Source organism: Macrobrachium rosenbergii, chromosome 14, assembly GCF_040412425.1.
Source record: "Macrobrachium rosenbergii isolate ZJJX-2024 chromosome 14, ASM4041242v1, whole genome shotgun sequence".
Taxonomy (NCBI): domain Eukaryota; kingdom Metazoa; phylum Arthropoda; class Malacostraca; order Decapoda; family Palaemonidae; genus Macrobrachium; species Macrobrachium rosenbergii.
Window position 1 is genome coordinate 24,990,678 of NC_089754.1, and position 24,143 is coordinate 25,014,820.

Sequence of the window (24,143 nt, forward strand, 5' to 3'; positions counted from 1 at the left end):
GTGGGAAACCTCCATGACAGTGAGGAAAGTACGTCAGCCCTGTTCTAAAAATAGAATAAAGGGAGTGTAAGGGGTGGGAGGGATATCTAATTACAACAAAGGGAGGGAAAATAGTGTTGGTAGGAAACCAAAACTGGTAGAGGGAGGGAGGAAGAATTGAGAATAACAAGCCATCAGTAAACAAATATCCACCTCTTTCACCAACTACACTAAAAGTATAAGAAAAATCAATTCCCAAGGTATCACTCAGTACGAAGTTATTATACAGTTATAAAATTTATTGGTAGAACTAAGCAATAGCTCTGCATGGGGTATTGCTTTGGAAATTAATTTTTCCTATAGTATTTTGGTTGTCTATCAAGAATTTACTGTTATTTTTTGTCGGTTGACTCTAATTAACCTCAGAAATTGTACACTGGCCATCCTGGAATGCTATCACCCATGCGTGGTGTTATAGGGGAGCTTTTGGCAAAAAGTGGAGTTTCCTTTACTGGGGGACCGGTGGCGGAGTCCCTGAACTAAGTAACACGGCATGCTAGTTTAGGTTAGGTTAAGGTATGTTAGGTTAGTATGGTTCCTTTTATAATAGGTTTCCTTAGCCAATCCTTTTTTAAGCTTACGACTCCCTAATGACATGCGCAGAACCATTCCATAACAACAACATAGCGGTCCGGTCCATCTCCCAACGTTTCCAAAATCCCACATTCCTAAAGGGTTCCCAACCTTGTTGGATAGAGATATGAGGTTAATAACAATTGACTGACAATAAACAACACCACCTCCTTCATCAGCAACACTGAAAGTATAGGAAAAATCAATTTCCAAGGTAATAGTCCATGCAGAGCTCTTACTTAGAAATATTAAATATTACCCACAAATTTTAGCATTACAGGCACCAGATATTTACTGACAAAAGTTCTCTGCTTTGTTTAGGCTCCAAAGTTCACTTGACTAGGGGCCCAATCAAGTTTTTTTTTGTATTCTAGCTCATTATGAGTAAGGATGGCAGCCATATTTGGAACATACCATATTTAATTATTTTCATCTGGCAGTGTTCTTTTGTTCTACATTTCACTAGTTACTCTAAGTGGAACTTTGGGATTTAGGTGTTGTGTGAAAAAAACAGCTAAAGTTCTCAATTATGGTTCCCTTGAGTATTGTAAGTTTTCCTCATTTGACAATTTCAGCTGATTTGAATTTTTGTTTTTGTTTTGTTAAGGGTGTTTTGAATGTCTCTGACTTATGCTAGGTTTTGATAGCAAATTAGTTAAAGTATACTAGAACACCTGATATCCTACAAGTATGGGTAAGCAGGATTTTGGGTGGGGAAAATACAGAAGGTTGAAATAATTTATGAGGATTTATTCTATTAGTTTCAGTGATACTGCTTCAAGTTCTGATTGTGATTAAATTAAGGTTTATTGACCATTTTTAAAGTGACACCATGTATTAGGTAGATAAGGACCAGTTGACCTAGATTGTGTCAGTGGAACAGGGGTCTGGCCCCCCCTGGCCAAGTAAGGACCCAGTGTCTTAGCTTGGGTATGGTTGGATTATGGTGCAACCCTATTCATTTCATTCACATTTGTCGGCTTAGGTTGCAGTGGCCAAAGCTCCCCAATCAGATAGGGACTGAGCACCGTAGGTGAGATTAGGTGTCTACTTTATTATTGAGTTCAGTTTATAGTACCCCTGATTAGGTTATGTGTGGGGTCCTGGGGTGAAGCCCTCCTGTGGTGCTTTAGGTCTGGTTATATCACTTACATGATTATATTTTACATGTTTTGTATTTTCTCCCACCCAAAAACACTACATCCCATTGTGGTCCCCCCATAATTGTAGGATATAAAGGCAGAGGGGAGGTCCAGCATCTTGAAAACTGTTAATTTTTCACTGAAATGATAATCATAATCATTCAAAGTACACATTAAAACATACTAAAATCATATTAACAACTCTGGAATACGATTATGGTTTAAGGCTAAAGTAAGTGTTTACCATTTGAGAGATACTGGAGCCTCCTTATATCCTACAATTATGAGAAACCACAGTGGGAAGGCAGGGTTTTTGGTTGGGGGGAAAATACGTAACAAGTGTAATGCAAGGATGTATTTAATTGAACCTAACCTAGGGTGCTGAGTCCTTACCTGGCAGGGGGTTTCACCATTCTTGGAACCCCCTCCCAACATAACCTAGCCTCAGGCACTGTAAATTAAAATAAATAATAGTGTTAAACCCAACCTAACCTAGGTTGCTGGGTCCTTACTTGGTGTTACCTTGAAAACATTCAATAAACTTACCATAATCAGATTCAGAAATAGTAGAAGTATCATGGGGATGAAATCTCCTGACTCGTCTTGCCTTGATGTTGAAGCATGATGGTTTTCAGAGCCTCTAGAAACTTGGAAACAAAAGGACACCTAGAAATGCTCTGATCGATTATGGGGCTGCTTAATCCAGTCTTTGACCTCTCTCCAAAGATGTTCAGTATTTCGAGTGCATATATCTGGATTAGAGAGGTCCACAAAATTTCCAACATTGTGGATGCATATAAAAGGGGAGACTGGTGTAGAAGAAATGAGGCTCATTGTGGATGTGACCCACTGCAACACAGGTTATGTTTATCACTTATCAGCCAAAGTCCAGGTTGTTAAAAGGTGTGGAAGGATCTCAAGCAAGAATATGCTAAATGAATTACTGCAGTGTTCATAGCAGTATTCTTAGAGTGGCAACCTGTTGCAGAGGTTTACTTGACAATGCCACAGCTTTTAGATCAGAGGAATATGTGGAAAATGAAGTGTGTGGAGATATTTTTGCTCTGCACATTGACCAAGTGTTTACGGAAGTAAGGAAAGACATTGCAGGACCATCAAAGTCATGGCAGAGAGAGGGAATCTTTTGCCATGGGAGGCAGTTTTCTGGTACATCAGTCAGATCGGTGATGTTTAAACGGGTCATGATCTTGGAAATACCTGTACTGTATTGCCTTAGTTAAAAAATATCTTAACCTTAAGGGATGGGCTAAAAATATATTAAGCACACCCCCAGATCAGGCAAACTTTAAGGTTGGCCAATCTGAGAAAAACACATCAACGGAAAGAGGAAGACATGCAAGTGCACATGGTGTAAGAAAAAAAAATTTGTCTGTACCGTCCACAGGAAGTTGAACGTGACTATTTACAACCCTGTGTGGGGCCCATTTTACAAGACACTCATAAAAATATACTAACTTTACAAAGTTATACATGTCTTTTCTGATAATTTATTTTATTTTATTTTGTAAAATTATAAATACAGCTCACACAACATCAATAACAAATTCTGAGTATATTTTTTATTAAATATTTATGAGATTTACTGGGATGGGGAGGTGCAGTACCTTTCTGTGAGGTATGTTTTTTTCTATTTACTTTGCTTTTAAAATTACAATTATATCTGAACTGCTATCATAAAAGATAAGAACTAAAACCAACAGCAATCCTTGGGTAAATTTATGAGCAAATAGAAAAGGACATCCTGGAGCTATGGAGAGGCAGTACATGCCACATGAAATCTCAAGGCTGACTAATCTACCTCTGTCCCTTACTGAGCTCATACAGTTGCCATAAGTCATATATGGCCCATTGAAGTGCTATGAACATTTTTCCCACTACTGTAATTTCATCCAAACCATATGGCGAGCAGTATTAATCCTCTTAAGAGTTAGCCCGGCGTTCACTCAAAACCTGTTACAGTCCCTCATGTGATCATGCTTGTCCAGTAAGGGTTAATGATGACTAGCTATAATAAACTTGTGATAAATTGTGTCATAAAGAGTGAACTGTTGCATCCCTGTCTTATAATCTATGTGAGATGCAAGTTAGGAAGCTTCAGAATTTATTAAATAGGTCAGCAAGATTAATAAAGGATATGGCATCTCAGGACAGGATTACCTCTGTATAGGCTGAGTTGCACTGCCTCCCTATCAAGACTAAAGTGTCCAAAGTACTTTAAAGACTTTCTGTATATGATACAGCCAGTGGATGGAGTCAACACAAGATTAGCTACAGATGATTTCAAGTTATTTGAGCCAAGATGCACTTCAAAAAGTAGCTTTAAGGCTGTTAAATATGCAGCTCTAAGACTGTTCAATAAACTCCCACCTGAAACCAGGAAGACTAAAAATTTACAGTCTTTAAAGAAAAGATTGAGAACCTGCTCATTTTGTGGGTGTTATGACATGAACTGATAAATCAGATGGAGTACACTGTATAAATCTCAGAACATCTCTGCAGGTCTCGTAGAGTGCCTTTGGTGAAGTGATACCTGAGAAAAAAAAGAAACTCAATGAAAACAGAATTGAATTTATGTATTTGGGGAGAAAAATAACCTGAGCAAGTATTGGTGATATTTGTCTGAATGTGAATATGAATAATTATTTAGTCTTACGTGTGCTACTGGACTGTGATTTTATTCACTGCCCAAATCAATAAAGTTTTATGGATTATCAGACATCATCTTAGAATTATTTCCTTTTTTAAAAGATATCCAAAGTCTGCTATTAAAAAACTTCATTAAATTTTTATTTATGGAGTGGACTATTGCAATTCTACAGTACGGTATAGTAATCCACCTAAGATACAACTTATGAAGCTTTTGCAAAATGTACTGAATAGATCAGCAAGAATGTGTCATACCACTTGATAGGATTACCTCTTTGTTGTTTGAGTTGCACTGGCTGCCTATCAGAGCTAGAATAATGCCTAAAATGGGTGAAGACTTGGCAACCTATCAAGAGTGGCTGTCCAAAATGTTTGAAACAAGTCATGGAGTTAACACCAGACTAGTTACAGATGATTTCAAGTTATCTGAGCAAAGATGCACTGCGAACATTGGTTTAGATCTTTCAAATTTGTATCCCCAGGATTGTGTAATAAGCTCGCACTTGAGTCAAGAGAACTAAAAATTTCAAGTCTAAAGAAAAGGCCAAAGACTTATTTTCAGAGTGTTATAGTGTGGATTAAAAATTTATATGGGGTACACTTTATGACTCTTTGAGTGTTTCTGCAGTACTGTATTGAATTTGTGGGTCTTTTGGTGAGGTGGGACCGTAAACAAGCAGAGCATAAGTCTAGTGTCCAGACAATCATGTACCACCATTTGTTAATCCATGGATAAATTATCTAATGGCATTTCTGGTACCTGTTCTTGTTTCATAACTATAAAAATATTCTGAAAAATAAATTTGATCTTCAGTCAATTAAGTCCAAAGAACATTGGTCCAGTGCTCTTTGCTACTGTTATGGGTAAGCCATAAACTTTCAGTTGACTGTATTGTACATCAGCATTTGCTGTACCTACAATTTTGATATTGTTACAGTCTCACGATGCTTTGTTGCATCTTCCAGTTACCAATAAAAATTGTATTGGCCACTATCTCTGACATAATTGGTAATCATCTGCATTATATTTGTGCATGTGTGTTATTAATCTTAACTTTATCCCAGTAATTTACTGCTTACCATCTCTGTTTGGCGAGTTGTTTCAAATAAAAATTCATGTTCTCTATTTGTTTTGTGACTGAGCTTGCTTTTTACTTCGGAGGTGACTTAAAGATACTATCAACATTAGGTGTCTGTACGTCAGACCTAGCCTTATTTTGCATGCACCTTTCCTTAACTGAAACTTTTTTTCCTTTTATCATTAGGCCTATGTTTGTGAAAATTTTGTTTCTGTACATTATGTTGGCCTACAGCATAAGGCTTACTGTTGATAACATTTGACTGCACTTCTAATGCTCTGGCAGTACCTTGAACTTTACCTTATGTCAGATCTTTTTCCTTTTTCATAATTTTATGTTAATGCATGAGTATTTCATTTCTCAATGATTAGGTAAAAAATGACATCACTGATATTCTAAAACCCATATACAGTATAGCTATTTTTTTCAGTTTAGTTAAAAAACTATCAAAGTTTTATGCCTTGCTTGAATACAGTACAATGTTTGAATAAATATATTTCATAATGTATGTTTAAATTTAGTGTAAAATATGCAGTTAAAGCATCAATAGATGACATCAACTTTTCTCTGTAGTAGTATCCAAATAACAAAAACCCTATGAACCTCCATTTTTGCCAAGTGCATGAGGATGGCATGCATTTTGCCTACACTGGTTATACACTAAGTTTTCAGGTATTACGTAGTTGATAGGCATTTTGATTTTTTCTATCATGTTATCATAGAGGCAGATTCAGGGTCAAAATGAGAACTCCTGGGGTTGCTGGAAGATTTAAACTCTTGTTGTAGTATGGTCTCGGTTTTCCATTCACCCTACTTTGAATGACTGCTGCTGGATCACTCTTAACCAGTCATTGCCAGTTTTCATTCTGTTATATCGTCACATTATGAAAGGAACAGATCCAAGTGTGCAACATTAGTCTGCTAACCTGATATTAGTAGATATGTAAATATCTTGTTAATTTCCAAGAAAGGTCAATCAAATGATGCTAATTTTTTCTATAGGGAATAAGTAGGTATTTACCAGTACAGTAAAAATATGATGATTTATTTTTTCAGTGCTCTTTATTAGTGTTTTAAAGTGCTGTGTTACTGAATAGAATAGACAGTGCTTTTGATTTCATCATCATTGCCTCCAACACTACGTGACACAAAGGACCCCTATGCAATTCTGCCATGCTTGTCTTTCTGGTGCTTTGTCTTCCACTGATTCCATCCATCATCCTCTTAGTTCTTATCCAAATATGTCTTGGTCTTTCGACTCTTCAAGTGTTCACAGGAACCCAGCTGACATTATCAGACACTGTTCTCCTGGAGTTGTGCAAAGGATGTGTCCAATCCATCTCCATATCCATGTCTTGATTATTTCATCTATGTATGGAACTGGCATGATATCCCTTATGGTATAATTTCTCACTCAATCCAGCCATCTGATTCCTTCCATTGTATTTATAGCTTTATTTACAAATTTACAGAATCTTTTAGAAATACTTTCAACATCATGCAATATCATACCATGATATGTGTCCGTATAGCAATACAAATTGCACTAGAATCATGTGTAATCTGAATTATGTAAGCAATTTCAGTCTATTTGATATTTAAATCTTAACTAGCCATTGTTTGAATTGCCTTTTTTTTTTTAGTCTTTCATTAAATTCCAATTCAAGAGAACTTGTACTGAATACCATTTTTCTTGAATATTTAAAAAATGCAACCTCATTAATCATTTCTCCATCTCTTATTTCATCCCTTGTTCATACTCAATCTTCATTACTTCTGTTTTTATGAGATTTATTTTGAGTCTTGTATCTCTAGATATAGGGTGCATTCTGTTAAGCAATCTTTATAGATCATGTTTTGCTGATTAAAACAGCATGTGTACATTCTAAGTATCAAATTGCAATGCACTCCCTGAACACCTGAATTCACCCTTAATCCCACTAGCCCGAACAGCTCTCAGTTACCAATCCCACTAGTGGGAAATTTTAACAGCCAGTGTTACCAACGCTGCAGGTAAAATCTTGTCACTTGAGCTACCATAACAAATGGTTGGCAACGCTGACACAGATGTGTGCCGACACTCCTACCTTTGTCAATTGTATTTTGTTCGCGCTGCTGGACGGTTGTTTCCTTCCGCAGTGTGAGGTTTAATCCTATTGCCTGACTTCTCTTTTGTATTTTGGATTTCTGGTGAAGACCTAGATTGTATTTACTGGTTTTTTTCTCCTGGATTTATGACTTCTGCTTGGTTGCTGAGCTTTTTCTGGATATTTTCGACTTGGAACATTTTTGGATTTGGATCCGCCGGTTCCTGGACTTGATTGGTCATCATGGACAAGTCTTCTCTTTCGCCTTCTACTACTGGGCCTTCGGCTTCAACTTAGACTTCAACTTCGATTGCCCCTGTGACTGTGGATGCTAGCACTCTTCAGGCAGAGACAGATGAGTACCTTGAGACACGAAAGACATTCAATCTGTCAGGTGTGCAGGAAGATTAAGTGTGATGTGCAGACTCGTTGCGATGAATGTTCCAGTTGGATGGTAGAAGAGATGGAGGATTACATTCGTCATTGCAAGTCGTTGACTGGCGGCAGACGGCGGTCAGATTCTTCATTGCCTCAAGTGTCTCAGGCTTCTGTTACAGATCAGTTGAAAAGATTTAGCCAGTTCAGAGGTAGTCAAACGGATAGAGGATAGGATTGCAAGCAATATGACAAATTTAATAGCTAGTCATTTTCAACAATTTTCAGATAGGGATAGTAGGAGTGTTAGGATGTCTAATCCTTCTTCCTTTTCAGCTCCCCTGCCTCTTCCAGAACCAGCCCTAACGGGCGCTGACGGTAATGGAGAACTGCAAGTCTCCGAGTGGGTAGGTTCCGCCGGCCACCTTGGCGCAGAGCAGGCAGTGAAGGATCCCCTCCCAACCCCCTTGTAGTGTTCATAATAAATTTAATGTTGATAACGTTAGTCAAGATCAGGATATAGGCGTGACAAAGATGGATAGGTCTGGGTTAGATAGCGAGGAGAAAGTATTAAGTGTGCAGAATCGTTCTCCTGGACTGGTTCCGGTTTCGGGTTCATGTGGAATTTGTGCTCCGGCAAAATTCCACAAGTCATTGTTTCAGTTCCTGTGGGACAGAATCCTTTTGGTTTAGCTCCTAACTCTCTTTTGACTGTTTCTGAATCTTCTACTTTAGTTTCCCTCTTCACTGTTTTTCCTACTCCTTCATCTAGTAAGGCGGATTCTGGTGTGTTTTTTTGGGCTTTTAAAAGTGGTTTGCACGATCGGCAATTGGACGTGGCGGAATATAATGCGGATTGGTTGGGTCTTTCAAAAGGGTACAGACTTTTGGTGAGAGGTTGTTTTTTGAATGGTTTCTCTAACATTAGAGAGTAGGTGACACAGAAGTATCCAGAATTCATGTCGGATATGCTTCAGGATTATCAAGGAGGGGCAGATTCTGTGTACTTTTTGTCCCTTCGTTCTAAGGATTCTTCTTCTTCTTCTGGGTATCTGCCGCTTCATCTTCCGCTCCCACATTCTCCATTGCTCCTTTTTCAGTCTACTCTTTGGCTTCTTCTTCTTCTTCTGTCTACCCTGTGGCTTCCGCATCTTGCGCTTTCCCTCCTTCTTCAACTTTTGGCATGTCCTCTTCTCAGGCAACTCTTTCTTCGTCTGCTATTCCTCTGTCTTCCACCTTTCCTTCCTCAGTAGTCTTCTTCGGTAGGAGAATCTTCTGGACAGGTGAAAACGCAGTTTTGGCAGAATTTGGCGTCAGGTGTTTCATGGTCCAACCCTTCGGGTATGCGCAACCCCTTGCTTCCGCATCAAATAGCTGTTCCGTTAGTATCAGGTATTTCACAGAGTTTGCCTGTCGCTTCTACTTCAGGTTTGTGCTCTGCTGTTTTGACTGGTCTTGCGGTACCTTCTCTGAGCGGTTTGCGGCTGTCATCGCCTGCAATTCCGCTGCGGATCCTCCAAGTGTAGCTTCTACCTCTTTCATTCTCCCTCCCTCCTCTTCGTCTTCTTCCGTCCCGCCGCAAGTGGTTTCATTTGCGCATCTTTTCCCAGGGTTTAGCAATGTAGGTTTGGCTCCTCTCACTGGTCTTCCCTTTGGTAAGAATGTGGAATCGGCTCCGGGTTTCTCGGTTCCTCCCTCTCTTCCTCCCGGTGAAGTCAACAATGTGGATTCAGCTCCAGGTACCCAGTTAGGTGTTGGTGTTCAGCATTCTGGTTATGGTGGTCTGTTTGCAGGCTCTTTGTCGTCATCTGGGCTTTGTTCAGTTCCTCCTCCTTCGTCTGTCTTAGACCATTCGGACTTGCAAACAGGAACTCATCTGGAGATTCAGGAGATTCCGGCAGACTTAGAATGTCCTCTTGCTAGCTGTAACGATTACAGACGTATGCTTGAGTACATTACTTCTTCATACCCTCAAGCAAGAGCTCCAGACCAACCGCATTGTCAAATCAGTCTTTATTTGAGTCTTTTTATACCACTAAGCCAACTCCTGCTCCTTTTTCATGTGGGCTGGGTTGGTTCGTCAGGCTAGACAGGCTTTGGAGGAGGCAGAGGGTTGTCTAGTGTTGGTGGTGGCTTCTAACAAGCAGGACATTTCTCTTCTTTCTTCGTGTAAGGCGATTTATTCAGTTCGAGGTAACCCTTCGGCAGGTGTCAGGTTGCCACTCAATGAATCAGCTGAGGCAATCCTGTCTAGGTCTCTGGCGTCGTCTTGGCTTGTAGGGATTTCTCTTAGGGAAGCAGGTGAGTTGGAGGATGTGTTGTTCAATCAGACTGAGGCTCTTTTGCACTCTCTTTGGATATTGTCAGGTTTAATGGGATTCTTAAAGAGTGACGGCTATGTCCCTTTGGATCTGTCTCTTCTTCCCCAATTTGCATTGGGGAGTCTCAACGTACTGGCCGATTCGTTAAGTCTCTCTCATCAGGTATTGGGGGGAGAGTGGACTGTGGCCCAGGAAGTAGTATGTCAGGTTCTCCGGAAGTGGCCAGCAACTATGGACTTATTCGCGACGAGATTAAACCATTGTCTTCCGGTTTATTTCTCACCAGGGGTGGCCCCCATGTCAATAGACACTGATGCGATGTTACAAAATTGGAATCACATGCAGGTGTATGCTTTTCCTCTATTCGGTCTCATTCATCACGTAATCAGGAAATTGCGGGAGAGTGTCAAGACGACTATGACTCTAATAGCTCCTTGCTGGCCCCATGTTCTCTTAGAGCTCCGCACCCCCATGCCGAAAGATCTTCTCAGACAACCGCATTTTCACCATTATCATCCAGATCCCTCGCGTGCTGAACCTTGTTGCATGGCGACTGTCAAGCGAGCAGCTAGACAGGCCGGACTCTCTAAAGCTGTGGCTAGACAGCTTTCTTTGAGCTTGAGAAAGTCAACCCGTAAGCTTTACCAGGTCAGATGGACAATGTATAGAAGTTGGTGTCGTAAGGAAGGTCATTCCATCTCTAGACCTTCCATTGCTAAGATAGCTGACTTTCTTTTATTCCTTCGGAAAGTCAAGGTCTGTCATATTTGGCCATTGCTGGCTGCCACTCAATGCTTAGCAGTACATTTAGTTTCCATCCTCCCAAAATTTCTAGGAGTAAGATCATCCATGATTTATTATGTTCTTTTAAGATTGAATGTCCTGTCTTGCTGACTCGGGGCCCCTCCTTGGGATTTGTCAAAAGTACTTCAATTTTTGCATTCCCCTGCTTTTGAACCCATTGAAGATCTAACATTAAGACAACTGACTAAGAAGGTGCTTTTTCTTACGGCTTCGGCTACAGCTAGAAGGGTGGGCGAGCTTCAGGCAGTTTCTAGGCTGGTTTCCTATGCAGGAAATGATATGTATTTGTCTTTTCTTCCGGAATTTGTGGTGAAGACAGAGTCAAAGGTCAACCCTCTGCCTCGTTCATTTAGGGTTCTTTCTCTGCAAGAGTTTGTTTCTGGCGATCCAGCAGAGATGTCTTTATGTCCGGTGCGAGCATTAAAAGTCTATTTGTCAGAGGTTGAGAAACTCTGTCCTCGTCCGCGTACACTTTTTGTCTCCAGGGAATCCTTCCCGTCTGCTGTTAAAGAATGCGATTAGTTACTTTCTGAGGGAGGTGATTTCCCAGGCTTCTCTGGGTTCTCCTCGTCGTCTTTAATCTCTGTCTTACCCCGAGCGCACAGTATTCAGAGTATGGCCACTTCATCTTCCTTTCTAAGGAATTACTCAGTGTCTTCTATTCTGGAGGCGGCTGCTTGGAAGTCCGTCTCAGTGTTTACTTCTTTTTACTTAAGAGACATTCCATTCGCCTCGTCGGAGGGTTATTCCCTTTGTCCGTGTGTAGCTGCTAACTATTATCTAGGGTGTGTTCATTTTAGCTGAGGTGGTATTCTCTTAGTTCAGAGGTTCTTAGGTTAACCAGATAGAGGAATTCCTTTTAGTCTTTAGAATCTTAGGCAGCAGTTATAGTATAATCACATGAACTTAGGTTTAGTACATTTTAAGTATCTTAGTTTTTGATAGTCTCCCTACGAGAGTCCAAGGGGGTGCTCTAGTAGGTTAGGCTTTTCGTCGGTGCTGAGTTACTTCGTCGCTTGTCGGTCGTCGAACCTTATCCGCAACCTAGATGGGTTACCCAGAGGGTTGGCAGCTCTGCACACTGCTTCATTTCCCCTCCACACATGAGGGGCTCTGAATAGCCACATCGGAGGCTCATTGTACTCCTCCATACATGAGAGGTTCTGAAGAGCCACATGGGTGGTCGATGGACTGAGACAGTACTGGCCTGACTGACAATCAAAGTACTCTCCAGCATGTCTCTTCACCAAATGCATTGATTGATATGGTGAGTTTATGACTAAACAGATATCCTATGCTGAGCAGATTGATGAGCTACCATCTCTGCGGTTGTAAAAATGGGCGTGCAATAGAATTTATCCCTCCTTTAAATGTTGTTAATCGGGCGAATTCAGGTGTTCAGGGAGTGTATTGCAATATGAAGTTTTCATAATAAAACTAATATTGTAATACTTACCTGAACACCTGAATAATTCCCACCCTCCTTTCCCCACATCAATTTTGAACTTGAATAAAGCAATTGACGAAGGTAGGAGTGTCAGCACACCTGTGTCAGAGTTGCCAACCATTTGTTATGGTAGCTCAAGTGACAAGATTTTACCTGCAGCATTGGTAATGCTGGCTGTTAAAATTTCCCACAAGTGGGATTGGTAATTGAGAGCTGTTCGGGCTGGTGGGATTAAGGGAGAATTCAGGTGTTCAGGTAAGTGTTACAATATTAGTTTTATTATGAAAACTTTATCTTTCTGTCATTACTCCAAACTAAACTTTCTCTTCCATCTCCACCCACTGTTTTCATTATAAATCTATGAGTAGGGCAAACAACAATGATGAAATAACATTTCCTTGTAGCACCCTACTGTTTACTGCAAGTTTATCTGATAATACCCATCAACATTACTTTTGCATCTACTTTGTTCATGGATGATTGCTATTTAACAGGAATACCATAGTGATGCAGAACCTTCCATAATATTGATCTGTGGATGTTCTTTGCCTTTTCATAACCAATTAAAGCCATCAGAATGTCTTGTTCACCTCTAAAGTCTTTATCAGTCTCTTTTTCCATCCTATTTAGAACATACATGATGAATAAATATTTTCATAACAGCCTATGATTCAGTTAAATTTGATGTTTTTTGCACTGGAACTCTGTATTAAAAGAATAAAGGACAAATTCTAATTTTTCAGTCATTAAACATTTAGTGTATTGTGAAATAAATCTGAAAATTTCATAATTAGCAATCTTGTTCAAGGAAGTCCAGCATTCATTGAGATTTTCTTTGAGCTAATTTAGCTTCCAGGTTTGGTAGCCAATGACAGAACACCATCATAGTCACACAGTTATACATCACACATGTCACCTGTCTTGCAGTCTTGAAAGCATACCTGGTCAACCACCTATAACTGCAGGTTTGTCTGCATTTCAAATTAAAATGGGTCAGAGCCTGCCAGTAAAGTGGTTGTCTCTTAGATCCTGTGTATGTGCATCCTTACATTGGTGACCTAGGAGCAACCTGGTAGACCAGCATGGTCTCACATAAACCTCCTGATGACTAACATATTAAATTTTACCATGTCTCCCTACTAAGGACTAAGGAATCCAACAATGGACTTAAAACATTGCTCAAGTTCTGGCTTTGCTCTCTCAAGAGAGCACAAGGTCGTCCTCCACTTGCTCGGAAGACACGACATTGATTTGGTGTCAATCCTAGTGGTTCACAGACTAACCACAGGTATGCCTACCAAAACAAAGAGCTGCTAAAGACTAAATATGGCTTTCAGCAATGGCTTGCTCTCCCTGGAGACCTCAAACTCATCCATGGTAGACCCAGCATGGTTTTTGTATCATCCCTGGTGATTTGCGTACTAACTACGGCCATGCCTATTGATATAAAAAGCCACTAAGAGACTGATTATGGTCTTCAAGTTGTAGTTTTACTCTCTCTCAAGAGTATAAAGATAGTCTACTAACATGGTGGAATCAGCACTGTTCTCACATCTAGCCCCTGGTGACTAATAGACTAGCTGCAGTCATGCCTACTGTTATAAGATGCTCCAACAAGGAAACCATCACAGGATGACCATTGTGGTGGCCATATATTGGCCATTCTGTATTGTATATATAAAGACATTAGATTGTAAACATAATTATTATTTTAAATTTTTATATTGAATATTAAAATTTTTTTTCATTTTTCTCACTTACATTAGAATTTAATGGAGACACACTTGTTTCAGGTCTGCTGTGGTGAGAAAGATCACCCAGACATAAAAGTTTGGCATCATTGTCAGGAAAGTGTGTTTGACAGAGAATGGTGGAACTGTCCAGGTGCATGAAGGGCATACACTGGTGACCATTGTCTATGAAAAACAGTGCTAAACTATTGGTGAAACTTGGTATGCAAAAACAATGCTAAACTACTGGTGAAACTTGGTATGCAGTCTGGTGTAGCAGTGCTTGGGAACAAGTTTGGGTTTTTCTTGTCATACTGTTTTGGTGCAATATTGACAATTATTGTGGCGTTGTAACAGGCTGCAAGTGTTAGCATGTTGGATGGCTGATGGTTTGCTGGTGGTGCTGTACTTAAGACTTTGTGGACTGAAGCTATCATGCAAGTGCCGTTTGAATGAATATTGATTGTATGTTAGTTCCTGATTAGGTAGGGACTGGTTCACCACATTATTGTCTACAGGGATTCAGTTAACCTGTGCTGACAGGAAAACTTTTGTAATTAAAACTATTAACAAATAAATTTATAGGTTAAGTGGTAATTGTCTGATTAACTCCCCAAGATTGTTGAAATGAAACACTGCTGTTGCTCCACACCCCTACATTAATTAATACTGTTCACAAGAGCAAATAAAACCACGATACCGTGGATGAACAAACTATAACATAAACACCATGAACATTTGTTTGCCTTCCCTCTTGATGACTGAGTCACCTTCTGGTTCTGGAGGGTCCACTAATTGTTTTGCCTCCACAGCATTACAGGCTCAACAAAGAAAGTAGACTATATCATTGAGTTGGTACCAGGTGCCCTCTTCCCCTTGGTTGTACACTGGCTTGATGTACAGGGTGAAAGGATTGTATCGATGACCTGTACAAGCTCCAGATGGCACAATGCTCCCTGCCACCACCCACCTGTGCTCAATAAGTTTTCAGCCTGTTGAACTTAACAGTAGGGGTACACAACAGTGAGGGAACCCTGCTTATCCTGGGAAAAACCTGAGTCATTTATTACACCACCAGAACTCAATGCAGATGAGGGAAATATGACTCCATCACCTTCCGTTCATCATCTAGGTTGCCCTTCCCACCACTGATGGCATACCTATTGTGGACCTATTGAAGAGAGTGGATGAATTGCTGGAGGCTTCCAAGTCCTTGCAACACACTGCCCACGCTTGCAAAGCAAGGTGCAACCAGGATCAAGACCATGAAGATGAGACTCAAGCCAACATATTTAGATGTGGCTGCACAAGCAATGACAGAAAGAGTACCCCCCACCTGCCTATCATCTGCATATAACACCACAAACTTGTGAAGGCAACAAAGAACTTTGCACCAGGATGCAACTGGATGAGAAATGAGCAAGGCAGCCACTCAAAAAAGTAACGGTGGCCACCATAACCCGACGAACTTTTGCTCCACTAGGCTCTTCACCACCTACAAGTCTTTTGTAGGAAATTCCTCTTCATCACAAGTGCTTTCAGGTCAATAATATCCATGTCAAAGGAGGACCACTGGGAGCCCCCAGTTAGCAGTCTACACCTCGTTCATAATACCATACAGTTACCTAACCCTCACCCTACACTTAATGAAAAAGATACTAGTGAGACCTCATTTTCACCACTGTCTAGACACCCCTGCTTGGCACCAACTTTCTTGAACACTGTGGCTGGCTGGTAAACCTTGCCCATCACTGCCTTCTGGATCTGGACACCTTCCAGATACTGTAATACCACTTACAACTGGAACCAAGTACACCTCTCTCCTGCAGGGGTTCCCCTATGTATTCAAGTCAGAATTCAAACTAACTCTCCAGGTACCAGTAAAACATGACATACACCACCATATAAAGACAACAGGTGCCCTGACACTAAATTCTGCCACCTGCCCCCAGGGAAACTGCCTGCCTCAAAGAAGACCTTCAAGGTAATAGAATGGATGGGCCTGGCAAAGGCCTTCAACCCCTTGGACTTCCCACTCCATATGGTAAAGAAATTGGATGGCTCTTGGCACCCTTGCAGAGACTACATGTACCTCAACCTACAGACAGAGCCAAACCACTACCCACTTTCCTCACATGGCAAACATCACCTTACCCCTCCATGGAACGAGGTTCTTCTCCAAGTTTGACCTAATGAAGGGTTACTTCTGGTTCTGTTCCACCATGAGTATGTCCCAAAGACATACACATTCAACTACTTCAAGTTTGGCCTCTGTAACTCAGGCCATGTTCCAGAGACTGTTGGACAACATCCTTAGCAACCTATCTTACGTCTGCTTCATCGACAGTATCCTTACTTTCTCCGAGAATAGGGAAGATGACCAAAACATATCAGACCTATTTTGTCCCTACCTTGAGATAACAGTTGAGTTGTAAGACCCAACAAAAGTGTCATTGGGGGCTACAGAGTCGGGCAAGCATTGTCAGCCTTATATACTCTGAAGGGTTAGCCATCAGGAAATATGTAACTCCATTTTCTATAAAAGAACTTCAGGAATATAGGGGAATGGTGAACTACTACCACTGATTCCTTCCAAACATTGCAGAAACCATCGCCTCCACTTCAGTGCCCTTAGTAACTTTAGCCACAAGAAAGTACAGCACCTTAGAGAACTCTTTTCTATACAGCTGGGTACCAGACACTTGAGATGCCTCGAAGGTACACCTTTCACTATCCTAATGGATCACACCCTGACCAAAAATGTAGATGCACAATCTGCATGTTAACAATGTCAACTTTCAGTGATTGCCAAATATGCATATATGTACCGTACTCCATATACCTAACAAGAAAAACCCAGTAGCATATGTATCATCCAGGATAGAAATCATTAGAGTTCGATTAGGAATTAATTATGATGAGTTCACCAATTCACAATTACAAGAGACTACCACATCCACAAGGAACCTAGAGTGGGAAGACTTTCTATTTGGTAACATGGGATGTATCATCTGCTGCGACACCAGCACAGGCTGTGCTCGTCTCCTTGTGCCAAAGGCCCTCTGTGTTATTGTTTTATTTCCTCTTGGGAACAGTGTTAATTAATGTAGGTATGGAGCAAGAGCAGTGGGTCATTTCAACAATCTTAGGGAGCAAATCAAATAATTACTGTATTACATAACCTAAAGATTTATTTGTTAAAGTAGGTCCTCAGCTAACAGTGGGAGATCCGTTCTAGTGTCGCGCCATAAGTTGATTTCAGCCGTAAGTTGGTGTTTCGCCCCTAATGGCACTTACAGGGCTGTAACTTGATATTCCATCAAGTTACAGTGCATTAACTTGATGCCAATTCTTGCCGTAACTGGATACAACATCAAGTTACAATGCTTTAAAATGCCGTTAATGGCGCTGAAAAACTGCCACAAGAACGAATCTGCCGTAAGTTGGTGACACAATGTAGTTTTATTTACAAAAATTTTCTGGTCAGCACAGGTTAACTGAATTCCTGCAACGATACCTTCCTAAACAAACCTGCCTAATTAGTAACTAACCTGCTCAAGAACAATCAGTCATTTTCCTATAACAGTGAACCTCCGCATATTGGTAGTTGCGGATTTGTGGCTTCACCTATTCAGATTTCTCTGTGGAACATATATACTGTACTTTTTCTTTCTCTCTTGATGTGGGGGAGCCCTCTTAGCTTCCAAGCATAGTAGCTGAACTCAGATTTAGTTACTAGGTTTGGCAGCCACTCGCAGAGTGCCCTCATATTTGCGTGCATATTTGTCACCTACTACTGTATATGGTCCTGACTCAGTGGCTAGTTAACTATCTGTAACGACAGTCCCATCTGCATGTTTTATTAAAACTGGTCAGAGCCTGCAAATAAAAGTTAGCTGCCTCCTAGGTCTTGTGATAAACAGCCTTAAAAGTGTATATTATATTGCATATGTATCGTGAACTTGTCTGCCTTTTGTCAATTAAATTTTTTGCCATCTTTATTTGGTGTGTTGTTTGTTAGTTTGAGATATTGATTCCTTGAAATTATTTTTCCCTTAGTGACTTCCTTCATAAATTTTGCTGATAGCCATTTGTTTATTGGCTTCTTTGTTTTGATAGATTAAATTTATAATTTTTATTTTATCTAATCTTTGAAGGGGCATGATTTCAAGGTTTGTATGACTGGTTCTTTATTTTGATGACTCGGTGGTGACAGTTATTTGCTCATCATGGACCTTTCATTTTGTTGTTACTGGGTGAAGATTTTGGAACCTACTTGTCTCTGTCATCAATAATATTTGTGTACATTGGTTTCATAGTGTTGTATGGTGGAATTTGTATAATAAAGTGTATTTTTACCAATCTTCTTTACTTGTAGTATAGTATGCAACTGAATAATTTGATTAATATTGTAGGTATATTATTACTCTGAAAGAGAAAAATCTTGAAAACCTTGGAGACCTGCCTCTCAAATAGGTTTACTATGCATATACATAGAAATAAATGTCAGGTGATGACATAACCACTGTGGGTATTGATATTTAGCGTTTGTATTTTCTTCAGTTAAACAACCTAATTTGTTACTTAAGGTTACATGTATTATTTCTTAATTCAGTCTGTCAAAGGTGTTTGGCAGTTGAGTAAGGGTTATCATAATGAATTTATATATTTTTTTTTGCACAGATACACTTTAATTTTTATACAGGGATTTAGCTTGTGAATGCAAACTAACTATTGACAAATGGGGGAAGCCCCGCCCACCTATCAGCTTGCATTCCACTTTGCTTCTGGCCACAGAACCTAGAGTGGGAAGACTTCCTCTGCTTCTCCTGACCAGGTAGGTACTTCTTGGGTGGGTCAAACCTACCAGTCAGTTCAGAGAGTACCCAGATTATTCCTGCCAGTGGATAAGTCTCGTGTGTAAATAATGAAGGTTTGTATTTGTGTAGGAGCAAATAGCATTTTCAAAGTAATTAGTAGTTTTCCTAACATACAAACCTTAAGTTCTTACGTAAATAGCCCATTAGCCACCCCTCGCTCTGGCACCTGGGCCGGAAGGCAAAGTGGAGTGCAGACCGACAGGTGGGTGGTGCTTCCCCCTACCTATCGATAGTTAACAATCATGTTCCAGCTCACATTCGCAAGAAATCCGTGTGTGAAGAACTTCAGGTTTATATGTTAGGAAATACAGTACAAGTTACTTTAAAAATTTGCTATTTCAAGGAAATGCAATATTGGCAGTCCCCAGTTGATGGCGGGCTCGATTAACAGTGATCTGGTCTTACGGCGCTTGTGTAGTGACGAAAAACTGCAATTTTCGGCGCTGAAAATCGCCGATAATTGGGTATTTGCGCCGATAACTGAAAATTGCCGCTTTTTGGCGCTGATAAACCCCAAAAATTGCCGTAAAAGCGCCGATTTTCGATTAGTAGCGATTTTCGGCTATCATCACACCCTCAGAATGGAACCCCTGCTGATAACTGGGGACTGCCTGTAATAGTTACTTTAAATATTTCTATTTTGTAAATCTGATGTGTAAATAGTTTTGGTAATATATTTTACAAATGATTACAGTACATGGCTAATGCTAGGATTGGGTAACAATATGGCAGAAAATGGAAAGGAAGGAATTGCAGTCTGAAGTTCAATGTCAGTTTTCATGGAATGACAGGTTGACTGGTAATTTTTTAATGCTTTCTTGTGGGTTAGAAGGTACAGGACCCAGCCAAAACTGTCAGAACCATGGTCTGACTCTGACCAGGCTGCCCCTCTGCTTCAAAACCTGGTTGCAACTGAAAATTAAGGCAAAGGGGAAGGATGATCCCTTGCATGGCTCTTCCTGCTCCCCTTCTGGGTATAAAGTGAACTGCTAGAAAGAGAAAGAAAAATTGAAGAAGCCACTGGAGACATCTCCCTGGAGGAGGATTGCTCTACATATGCGCACACCGTAGTATTAGATTGGAGGCTCCATCCTTGAGCTCCCCCAAAGAAGGTTGAGCAGGACCAGTCCGTGGATTGGTCTTGAGTCGAGCAGATGGGTTGTGCATACCCCTCTCAGTGTGGCCTTTGGGGGCTATGGTGAAAAGGACTGTTTTATGCAGAGCAGAATGTGCGGCTTATAGCACCACTGCTGCCCACAGATTGGGGAGTGTGTGCAGGAGTCCCCTTGGACCACTAGTAAGAGGCCTTGGGCCTTCCGCCAGGGCAGAATGGGGTCCAGGGATGGGGCGAAGGAAGAAGAGTCTGATGAGAAGGAGGAAGAGGATGGCAAGGAAGAGCACCACTGGCACTTCTTCCTTCCCCCCTTGCCATATACAGTAGACTGCTTTACACACGAGAGGGTTGGGTGAGGTCAGAACGGAAGACTTTGCTGAAGTACCAGGAAAATGAAGGTCCACCACTGGGAGAACCACCACTACAGGACGATCCTCTTCCTTAGCAGACAGCAGAAGACACATTCTGGACCATATTGGAAGGCTCCAGTTTTAAAGTCCTCTTCTTGGCCAGGTTGTTCAGAAGGCAGTTAACAACAGGTCCCCCAGGATATTAAGGCAGCCATATCTTCCTGAAATACTGCAGTGATGTCTTTGTGTGGGAACCAGGAACATCAAAGTCAAAATCATCCAAGAGTGATATGGCTTCTGATAGAGCACTTCCATCAGAAGCAGCTACATCCTCAGGCGAGAGATTATGAGCAGATTTAGGTTCAGGTGTAGTGTTACTCCTCCTTGAGGGAGAAACACAGAGTGAAAAAAATATGAAAGATGTGGGTAAGGAGGTGGATGGGTGTGGTATTGTCACTGGGGGAGTATTTTCTCCTGAAGAAGCCAGAGAATGCTTCTCATCCCTCTTCCTCTTCCCAAATTCAATCTACTGATGCAAGCCCTATAAAACACATTCCTTGCAAGGGAAAGCTCTTGAGTAAGCTTTCTCTCCCTGCAGGAAGCCCATACAGTATGAAGGTCTATTGATACAGGTGACATAAAAGTGCCCGGAAGGGTGACCACATCCCTTACAGTGACAAAAATTCTTTTTTTGTTTATAGAATAAAAAACAGAGACCAGTAATAAAAAAAAAAAAGGGGGAAATTAGAAAAAAAAAAAAATAGAAAAAAAAGGGGGAATTATATTTTACTTAATTTAATTTTGTTTAGGAAGAGAATTGGATGGAAATGAGTAAATACTTTCAGCCACCAATCAAGATATTGTTACTGGGATGTTACTCTTCAACTCAGATGACCATTTGAGTCACTCAGAATAGGACACTCCAGACTCACATGGACAAAAATTCTTTTTGTTTATAGAATAAAAACAGACCAGTAATACAAAAAAAAGAAAAAAAAATTGGATGGAAATGAGGAATACTCAGCCACCACTAAGCTTTCAACTGGTTTACACTGAAAGCACAACAGCATGTCGCCTCTCACAGCAGTCAAAAGAAAAATGATGGTGACAGTAAGTGAGTGAGGGACACTCCCTCACTCACCCCTTATTTCCACCTGTTAACCAGCTTGTTACCAACTTTTGACTGGATTCCAGCTCATATAGAAAGATACTTCTACATAAAAGGCTTTGGTTTGTATTTCCATAGGAACAAACATATTGAATTTCATGCTTTTTGTCAAAGCCTGTCCAGGAAAAAGTTGGGGAAAAAGCCTTGCTCTCTTAACCAGAAAGACAACTTGAATCCCAATGGAAGTAGCAGGGCACAAGTTGTTGCTCTCTGATGCTCCTGCACCCATGACATGGGCTAGGATTCTGGAAGTGGCGATGACATCAAAATACTGCATTATCTTTGAGGATTCAGCAAAAGACTAACATATCTTCAGTTGCCTTTTCCTAAATAAATTAATTCTTAATCACTATGGTAAAGAACTCATATTACAACTGATGTTATTTTTGTCAAGGTTTTTAAAATTATCTATGAATTCTTTACATGTGTTTACATGCGATTGGACAGTATATTTAAGGGTGAAATAAAACTACATTCAACATGAATAATTTCATTTGAGATAGCATGTCCCCAATGAAAATAGAAAATAAATATATATATACAACAGATAAATGTTAGGGTAGCACTAAAATGTTCTAGAGCTGAAAGGTTTTCTCACACTGTAGTAGAATTATTCAATCCACATTAATATATTGTCCTTTGCTGCTAACAACTGATAACCATACCAGAGATTGCTGCATTCAGAACTCAGTACATATGCTGTTATTTAAAATTAACATTGAAAATATCTGTCTAACAAACTTTCAAATTAGATAAGCAATAACTATCTAAAGTTCTGGATATATTTTTATAAAATCTAAATATGAATTTACAAAATTTTGAGTTACCATGAAGATGCACAGACAATATATGTCATATGAATTATGCTCTCTGGAAAATACAGCAAAAGTTTACTAATTAACATTTTCAGCAACATATACTTGTGGTCCAAAATGAGCTTCAAGTTTCACTGACTGTTTCTAAATTAATCATACTGCCAAATGAATATGATGTCTACCTGGGTGATTAAACATGAACAAAAAACTAAAATTTTATGAGCTACCACTCGCGCACAGATCAGAGCTCACCATATCATACATAATAAACTGATAACATTAACTAGTATAACCTTTGCTATTCAACTGGAGGCTACAAGCACAAATGGTTAAAAATTACATATGCTCTACTGTAATATCTTCACCACTTGGACGAGTACGATAGCCATGAAGTCTGACTACCAATTACTTGCAACTGCTGCCAGTCTATCAGCAGTCACTTTCTGCATAATGTTTTTGCTACCATGGCACTTTTTCTCTACACCTGCATAGTCACAACAATATACAGTTTTAATCATAATACAGTACCTCCAGTTGTTGGCCATTTCAGTACTTTCCCTACATCAGGTGCTGAGCCAATGAACACTTAAATATGAACAGCAATTGTTCTCAGACTAATATGGGGAATGATGTCTTCATCCCCTTGAATCAAGGGGATAATTTCTTGGACAAGCAATGATTCAACCACAATGAACATTCTTGAGTAAAAATGACAATGAGATGAAAATGGGCTGCTTATGACTGGGACATGATAATGATAACAGTAGTACAGATATCTTGCTATAATGAATGCTATGAGTTACGACTAATGAGTATGGAGATGGCATTCAATGAGTTATGAAGATGTAAATTACAAAGGTGAAATGAGTCAGATGAAAATGATATGATTGTGATTACTAGTATGTATTATTATTACTATCACTGAAAAAAAAAACTTTAAAACATAGGATACTGTGATAAATTATTGCATTTTCCACAAGCTAGCAGTAAAAGAAAAAATTTTGTACTCTATGTAGTCGTTGAAAGTCAAGTGTTTTCAATGGCCAGTGCTAACTGAATATAAAACGCAGCAAACACACCCGTATTGTTTTCATCTTTCTTTCCAGTATCATTTCCATATTTCTGCAGCTTTAAAATGCTTGCTACTTATTTCCTCTTATTTTTACAAAAGTATATTTCTAAATTATAGAAAAGAGAATGGGTTGCAAAGTTTGATTTTGCTTTATAAAAATCCTTAGAATGTGGACAACAACTCGCTTTTAGTTTTAACATAGTAATAGGATAAGAATTTAATCATATACTGGCACTGAATGGGTCCCACACTCAAAAACACACTTCAATGAAAATACTGAATATTGAATTCATCTCTTGTATAAATTTCTTTAAAGTTTTCCAATATTATTCTGACTTATCTGCAATATTATTAACATGTAAAAAACTGACTGTAGTTTCTTCTGAAAGTTGCAATAACAAAAACCACTTCCTTGAACCAAATCCAGATTTTTTGGCCACAATTTAACAGCATTAGTTACTATAAAAAAAAAACCTTGCA

General features: G+C 39.8%; 1 long non-coding RNA gene across 1 annotated transcript in view; it reads left to right on the forward strand.

Annotated features, from left to right (window-relative positions):
* Window positions 1-18,626, forward strand: part of LOC136845802 (uncharacterized) — a 19,352-nt gene extending 726 nt beyond the window's left edge. Inside the window, exon 2 of the long non-coding RNA XR_010855260.1 lies at window positions 14,328-18,626. This is a non-coding gene — a long non-coding RNA (uncharacterized lncRNA). The remainder of the gene's footprint in view (window positions 1-14,327) is intronic.
* Window positions 18,627-24,143: the final 5,517 nt, after the last annotated feature.